At 41.3% G+C, this 8,897-nt stretch overlaps 1 protein-coding gene across 1 annotated transcript in view; it reads right to left on the bottom strand.

The window, feature by feature from the left end:
- The window catches only part of LOC144223814 (F-box/WD repeat-containing protein 12-like), a 33,110-nt gene that overhangs the window by 8,162 nt on the left and 16,051 nt on the right, over positions 1-8,897 (bottom strand). The gene's annotated exons all lie outside the window — the stretch shown is intronic.

Raw genomic sequence — 8,897 nt, 5'->3', positions numbered from 1 at the left:
GTAAAAAAAAAAAAAAAAAAAAAAAAAAAAAGGAGACAAGGAAAAACTATGTGTAAATGTTGCATGTTCTCAAAAAGGTGGGAATAATGAATCTTCAAAAGCAGGAAGACAAGGGCAAAGCATCGAAGTTCACTGACTGCCATGGGAGGAAGCAGTATCATTCAAAGCCAACTAAACCGTACATAGGCTTCACTAGGGAAAATGGAGACAGAAAGTATAAGACAAAGTAACCACCCAAACAAAAATACAAACGTTCCTAAATAACATAAGATATCACTGCTATCCAAAAACACGTAAAAAATGGGAAAACATATTCAGAGAAAGGAGCCCAGTGTTGGGCCCCATCACACCATAAACGGGATATAAAACAGAAGTTGAAATCAGCCACATAAGTTATGCCGTTTAATATAAATGGCTTAACTCACTTTGTTAGAACAAAAAGATGATCAGATTGATAAACAAAAGAAAACATGGCTGAATATTCAAGAGGCTCAATCAACACAGAAAGTTTAACCATGATGGAAGGTAATGGCGGGCCAGGCACACACAAATCCTTGGAAAGTGTGAAGTGGTCCTGATACCAGAAAAGGGAGGGCTCCGGTCCAAAGTAGGAAAGGCAGCAACAGAGACTTCCCCACACCGTGAAAAATAACAAAAGGAAACCTCATTTAGATTGGAGTCAAGGGCGCCGGGTAGCTCAGTTGGTTGAGTGTCACCTCCTGGTTTCAGTTCGGGTTATGATCTTACAGTTCTTGCGTTCAAGCCCAGCACTGGGCTCTGCACTGACAGCATGGAGCCTGCTTGGGATTCTCTCCCTCTTCCTATCTCTCTGCCCCTCTCCCACTCGTGCTCCCTCTCTTAAAACATATAAACTAACTTAAAAAAAATAATAAAATAAAATGCAGTCAGGAGGGGGGCAGGGGGAGTGCTCATGCCAAGCACTGGTTGTCCATTGTAGACCCAACGGACGACCCCAGCCGGAGGGAGGGAGGCTGCTTCCTCGCCAGCAACTGCCTAGCCAACGAGAGGCAGTCACACTCACCTTCCAGCTCCCAGTTTACTCCAACAATTACTGTTGTAGTTTACAACAGCGCCACCCTATACCCCTTTCCTCTGTAAAAGAGCCTCTCTCTCCTTTGTTTTTTGGACTCACTATGGTTTTGCCATGACCATCCTGTCTTGAATTACAAGAACCCTGCTATTCCCAAACCCATTTTTGCTAATAAAATAACTGGAAGTTTTATTTTCAAAGTTAACATTAAAGGCTATAATTCACAACCAAGAAATAAAACCTATTATACCAATTAAAAAAATACCCCCAATCACCTTTATGAAGCAGACACAAGGGGAAACAGAGTGAAACAATAATATTTAAATACCTGTAAATATATTATGATTTTTTGAGAGAGAGAAGGGGCAGAGGAAGAAAGAGAGAGAGAAACAGAGAAAGAGAAAATCTCAAGCAGGCTCCATGCCCAGCACAAAGCCCCACGCGGGGCTTGATCCCATGACTGTGAGATGTGACCTCAGCCGAAATCAAGAGTCAGTTGCTTAACTGACTGAGACACCCAGGTGCCCCAAAATTAAATATATTATTATATAAAAATAAATAATTAACAATGCTTTCAGTGTAAGACAGGCCAAGTAGACAAACAGTAAATATAAGACCTAACGATATAATTAATGACATCATAATAATGGAGAATATACCTTTCCTGCAGAAACACAAACTTTCACAGAACTTGAATATATCGCCACAAAGAAACCTCAGTAAATTCAATATGGTAAAGTAATACATTCTCTGATCACAATGAAATGAAATGAAACTAGAAATTAATGGAAATATTAAATAAAATAAACAAGATGCTAGCTAAAATAATCACCAAAAAATGGGAAAAAGCACATATATACAAAAAGAAATGACAAGGGGGATACAAATGTTCAAAGAGAGGAAATTTATAAAGAAAGAACCTCTAGGGGCGCCTGGGTGGTTCAGTCTGTTAAGCATCCGACTTCAACTCAGGTCATGATCTCACGGTTCGTGGGTTCGAGACCCGCGTCGGGATTGTGCTGACAGCTCAGAGCCTGTAGCCTGCTTCAGATTCTGTGTCTCCCTCTCTCTGCCCCTCCCCTGCTCATGCTGTCTCTCTCTCGCTCTCAAAAATAAATAAAACATCAAAAAAAAAGAATCTCTAAAGAGTATTCCAGACAACTGCATGCATTAAAAAGGTGAAAGCCTAGATCCAGCAGTTTAATATATTAAAATTTCATCCTAGCAGAGAAAAAAAAAGCTTGAGCAGACCAATTTCCATAAAAACCACTGAGAAAACGGTTTTAAAACTTCCCCACAAAAAAAGCACCCAGCACCAAATAACATCAAAAACAAATTCTACCAAACTGGAAAACCAGATGATCCCAATGCAATTTTAAACTGTTCTGGGGCATTAAACAAGAAGAAAAGTATTCAGGCTCCTCAAATGTAGTACAGCATTTATATGTCAACCTGACAAAGGAAGCTACAAAAAACTAAAGGCCAGGGGCGCCTGGGTGGCTTAGTCGGTTAAACGTCCGACCTTCGCTTAGGTTATGGTCTCGCAGTTCGTGGGTTCGAGCCCCGCGTCGGGCTCTGTGCTGACTGCCAGCTCAGAGCCTGGAGCCTGTTTCAGTCTGTGACTCCTTCTCTAACCCTCCCCTGCTCATGCTGTCTCTCTCTCTCCTAGAAATAAATAAAACATTAAAAAAAAATTAAAAAACCAAAACACTAAAGGCCAATCCCACATAGATCCAAAATCTAACTAAAATCCGAGCATTTAAAAAGCACTTTAAAAAGAAATATATGGGATGCCTGGGTGGCTCAACCGATTAAGTGTCCAGCTTTAGCTCAGGTCACGATCTCGTAGTTAGTGAGTTCAAGCCCTGAGTGGGGCTCTGTGCTGACAGCTCAGAGACTGGAGCCTGCTTCCCATTCTGTGTGTGTCTCTCTCTTTGTCCCTCCCCAACTCGTGCTTGGTCTCTCAAATAAAAAAAAATTTTTTAATTACAAAAAAAGAAATATATGATTTAATACTTTAAAAATCCAACAAATCACCATAATAAACCTAAGGAAGAAAAATCCTGTAATTATATCTCTATGCTGAAAAAGCCTTTCACAAAATTCTACACCTAATCATAATTTTTAAAAACTAATAAGATGGTTGGTGGGACTACAAACTGGTATAGCCACTCTGGAAAACAGTGTGGAAGTTCCTCAAAAAATCAAAATTACCCCACAGCCCAGCAATAGCACTATTGGGAATTTACCCAAGGGATGCAGGAGTGCTGATGCACAGGGAGGCACATGGACCCCAATGTTCACAGCAGCACTTTCAACAATAGTAAAATCATGGAAAGAGGCCAAATTCATCAACTGATGAATGGATCAAGAAGACGTGGTTTATCTACACGATGGAACACTACCTGGCAATGAGAAAGAATGAAATCCGGCCGTTTGTAGCAACGTGGATGGAACCGGAGGGTGTTATGCTGAGTGGAATAAGTCAGGCAGAAAAAGACGGGCACCATGTTTTTACTCGTATATGGAATTAAAGAAACCTAACAGAAGACCACAGGGGAAGGGAAAGAAAAAGAAGTTACAGAGAGAGAGGCAAACCATAAGAGACTCTTAAATACAGAGAACAAACTTAGGGTTGATGGGGTAAAAGAGGTGATGAACAGTGAGAAGGTCACAAAAAAAACCCCATTTTTATACAGTTAAAAAAACTAACTCTAAGACTGTTTTATTTGATACTTGCTGCCTGTTAATTATTCTGTAATGATTAATTTCTACTGTCTAGAAGTTGTAAATATCTGAAAAGTTTTCAAACCAGAAATTGTCACTTCTCTCATTCATATGCACATCTAATAAAACTCATGGGCTCTTTCTGAGAAAAAAAAAAAAAGAAGAAGAAACAAACAAACTAATAGTGAAATAGTCACTGATGGCTTTTTCATTAACATCATTCCTGAAGCCAGGATGTGTGTCTCCCCAGGTCAGCCCACTACAGTCAGGACATGGAGAAATAGCCAACAGTGCCAGCACTGATTAATTAACATTTAGGAAGTATTAGCCAGAGCAGTCAGAGAAAAGAAAGCTGGATGCTGAAGGCTTGGAAAAAATAAGTATCTCTGCCTTTGGATAATAAAGTATTTACCTAAAAACATTAAGAGAATCCATTTTAATATAAACGCAAGTAGGAAAATTAAGATAACAGAATATAAGATGAACAAAAACAGTCTTCATTTAAACAAACACTCAGAAAACAATAGGACAGAAAATACTCTCACATATCAATGGAACAGAAACAAACAATAAAATACTTTAGGATAAAGTTAACAACAAGAAATGTGCTAAACTAATCTGAGGACAAATGTAAATCACTTCAGAAGAACAAAAAAAAGCAAACCTGAACCAATGGAAATACATCATTTATTCTTGGACAGATAGACTTGGCATCATAAAGATGTCCATTTTCTCCATGTTGGTATTTAAACTGAACTTGGTATCAATGAAATCATCATTTTCTTTCCAGGAAACAGAAAATTTCATTCTAAAGTTCATATGAAAAACATAAAAGTAGCTAAGGAAACCTTGAAATAATAAAAGTAAGGCAAGGTAGACTTACTAGACATCACAACCATAATCCAGCTCTACAACAGCTCCATCATCCGAAAAGTTTGTGTGTCCCTTATCAGTCCCTTCCATTCCTAGGGACCACTGGTATGCGGAAAGTGCAGATTTGTTCTCTTGGGACTGGTCAGCCCCAGAAATGGAATCCTACGGTTTATCTGTACTCTGTTGTATCTGGCTTCTTTTGCTTGGCATGTCTCTCAGGCTCATCCACGTTGCTGCACAGATCCACAACCTTGTTCCTTCTCTGTGCTGAGTAGTATTCCACTGTATGCATATACCATTTGTATAAATCCATGCACCTGTTGATAAGCACTTGGGGTGCATCCAATTTGCCTATTACTAAAACTCCTACAAACATTTGTGTACAAGTCTTTTTGTGTAAACATTTTCATATCTCATGGGTAAATACCTAGAAGAGAAACTGCTGGAAAATATGGTAAGCATCTTTTAATATTAAAATAATTGTTAAACAATTTTCCAAAGTGTCCTGCCACATCTTTGTAAACACGTGTTTGACTTCAGCTCTCCAGGTCAATATGGCTCTGGATCTCACCCTGGTTCTAGGCTGCATCTCACTGATGGCTGAGGGGGCTTCTCTCTCCAGGTAGCTAATGGCTACCTGTTTACATTCCTTTCAAATCTTCTGCCTAGTTTCAAAGTGGGGCTGTCTCCTACCTACTAAGTGATAACAGTTCTTTATATATTCTGGACAAAGTCCTGAGACAAGTTTGCATTAGTACAGATTTTTTCTCCTAAGTTTTGCCTTTTCTTTTGCTGAACAATGCTTTCAAAGAGCAACATTTCTGAACTTGATAAAGTGCAATTTATCTGTTTGTTTCCTTATACAGTTAGTGCTTTTTGTGTCCTAAGAAATCTTTACCTATGAAAATTTTCTACAGTCTACCAAAAAAAAACCCTATTAAAATGAATAAATAAGTTTAGCAAGGCTGCTAGATAGCTAGATACAAGATAAATATACAAAATTCAAACGTATTCCCATGTATATTTATATAGAAATAATTTCTATGTGTGCTACAGTATGTAAAGCAATTTCTTTATAAATACAAAACTATACGTTTATAAATTACACATTTCTATATATTTCTATATATGCTATATTCTAGCAAAGACAAATTGGAAAATTATTTTTTAAAACATTTAAAATAGTATAAAATACAAATAAATAATTTTAATAAAATATATGCAAGCCCTGTTCACTTAAAACTACACAACTTTGTTCAGAGACATAAGTGAAGGCCCATCTAAATGGAGACATATATTGGGGCGCCTGGGTAGCTCAGTCGGTAAAGTGTCTGACTCGAGTCACGATCTCATAGCTTGTAGGTTCGAGCCCCATGTTGGGCTCTGTGCTGACAGCTCAGAGCCTTGAGCCTGCTTCCAATTCTGTCTCACTCTCTCTCTGTCCCTACCCCACTTGTGCTCTCTCTCTCTAAAAAATAAACATTTAATAAAAAATTATAGAGACATATATGCCTTGTTTATGGCTTAGAAGATTACATAGATGTCAGTTGTCCCTGAATCTATCTATAGATTCAATGTCATCAAAATCTCAGTAAGCAGTTTAACAGAAATTGATAAGCTGACTTGAAAATTTTTATAGAAATCCATCTACTTTTGAAACAAGAAAATGCTAGAGGGGGTGCCTGAGTGGCTCAGTCAGTTGGGCATCTGACTTCAGCTCAGGTCATAATCTCACAGTTCATGAGTTCAAACCCTGCACTGGGCTCTGTGCTGACAGTTCAGAACCTGGATGGAGCCTGCTTTGGATTCTGTGTCTCCCTCTCTCTGTCCCTCCCTAGCTCATGCTCTGTCTCTCTCTCCCTCTCTCTGAAAAATGAATAAATACAGGAAGGAAGGAAGAAAGGGAAAGGAAGGAAGGAAGGAAGGGAGGGAGGAAGGAAGGAAGGAAAGAAGGAAGGAAGGAAGAAAGAAAGAAAAGAAAATGCTAGAGATCATGACTGACTTTAACAAGAGCCTGTGTCTTTCTCAAGGACAGACACAGAGAAGTGGAAATCAATTCACACATGACATTGGTATTCTGACAAAGGTGCCAATGTAATTCAGTGAATAAAGGATGGCCTTTCCTACAAATTCTGGATATCCATTTGTAAATAAAAATGAGCCTCAATGCTGACCTTGCACATACATAATTTAACTTTAAATGATCTACATGTAGCACTTCCAAGCAATCCATGGCTAAGAGAAGTCACACAAAGCTGAGTCGAGGTACCAGGTTTTCACCTGGGGGCCCATTAGGGTTGTTGGCAGCTCAATCCCTTGTGGCTACAGGCAGAACTAAAGTCTCCCCGGTGGTGGGGGGTGGGGCACTCCTGGTTCCCAGGCCCCCCACAACATGGCAGCCAATGACCGGTTCATCTGAGTGCCCTCCAGGCCTCCTGCCTCTGACTTCTGTGTCCAGCTGGAGAAAACTCTCTGCTTTCAGAGCACTCATGGGTTTTCAGTGGGCCCACCCAGATCACTTCCCTTTAGCTGTGTAACAAACTTCTCATAATGCCTGTAGACTTGACCATTCTCCCTAAAATTCCACAAATTTTGTTCTATGTATGTTTAGGCCAATTTTGAGGTGCATCCAAAATAAGCTTTGCTGTATCTTCCTGGGACGCTGATCTAATTATTATAACAAAGTGTCCCCGGATATCCAGCAATGACCTTTACCTTGAAGTCTTCTGGTCTAACATTATTAATAGCTTATCCACTTGCTTTCAATTAGCACCTCCAGGGTGTGTCATTTTCCCATCCTTTTCATTCCAAATGTCCTTAGTGCTCTGTTTTTGTTTTTTTTGTTGTTGTTTTAAGATTTGAATTTTATTATTATTATTTTTTAAATGTTTTATTTATTTCTAGGAGAGAGAGAGAGACAGCGTGAGCAGGGGAGGGTCAGAGAGAGAGGGAGTCACAGACTGAAACAGGCTCCAGGCTCTGAGCTGGCAGTCAGCACAGAGCCCGACGCGGGGCTCGAACCCACGAACCGCGAGATCATGACCTAAGCGAAAGTCGGACGCTTAACCGACTAAGCCACCCAGGCGCCCCAAGATTTTAATTTAAAAAAAAATCACACCCAGTACAGGGCTTGAACCTACAACCCTGATATCAAGAGTCGTACACTCTCCCAAATGAGCCAGACAGGGGCCCCAATGTTCCATTTTAGGGCCTTATATTAATTTCTTAGGGCTGTAGTAACAAATCGGGTGGCTTAAAAAACATTTTTTAATTCTCATGGTTTTAGAGACCAGAAGCCCCATATCAAGGTGCTGGCAGGGCCCTCTCCCTCCAAAGACCTGGGGCTTTCCTTGACTTGTCCAACTGAGTGTGCACAGGGCCGTCTCTGGGTGTCTGTGCCTTCTCCTCCCTTAGTAGGTGGACAGCCCAACCTAAATCCAGGGTGATTTTACCTGAGATCCTTAACTAGACACCATTTCCAAACAAAGTCAAATTCTAAGGCTCTGGGTAGACATGAATTTAAGGAGTCTTTACCCTAAAGGTAAAGGGGTAAAGGGGAGTCCCCCTCCCCTCCCCCCCCAGTGCACGTACAGACATAGCAATCTCCAAATCTGAGCCAATCTCGGGAGGGAGTTGATCCTCCCCCGTCCTCCTACAGGGCAACCCCAAGAACACGAGTGCTTCTGGCCAAAGCCTGCTGTCCACACAACCTCCCACTCCAGCAAATGCTGCACCCGCATGCGGGCCCTGTCGTGTGGTTGGTGCTGAGGTCCCGAGACGCTAACTTCCTTGGGCTGTGGAGGCAGCATCTTGCAGACTCAGCATAGCCACAGAAGCCTCCCTATTGACATGAAAACGGCATCTTGAGGATTGAGGGAGGCCTGGGTCATGCTGGGCTTCCCTTCCATGTGAGGAAGGGGCTTCTTCTTGTCCTCAGACCCTTGTCATGTGCAAAGACCCTGGAGAAGGCCGCCCTCTGGATCCGACACGGAATAGGCAGCACTGCGGCCATCACACGCAACAGGCCCACTGCCGCAGCCCATCCGTTAACGGGACATCCCTGAACATCCCCGGTAAAGGTGACCCAACTTCAGGCAGTCACCTTGGCCCGGGAAGCCTCAGCTAAGGACCAGTGCAGACACACATTTACACTCCCAGGTCACTGCCAGTGCTGCAGCATGGTGACCAGAAACAAAGTGTCTCGTCCACAATTCTCCCTCTTGGTGAAGACCTAGCAACTCTTGAC

Source organism: Crocuta crocuta, unplaced genomic scaffold, assembly GCF_008692635.1.
Source record: "Crocuta crocuta isolate KB4526 unplaced genomic scaffold, BGI_CrCroc_1.0 scaffold1300, whole genome shotgun sequence".
NCBI lineage: Eukaryota > Metazoa > Chordata > Mammalia > Carnivora > Hyaenidae > Crocuta > Crocuta crocuta.
Note: the sequence above shows the minus strand (reverse complement) of the source record. Positions and strands in the feature narration are given on the sequence as shown.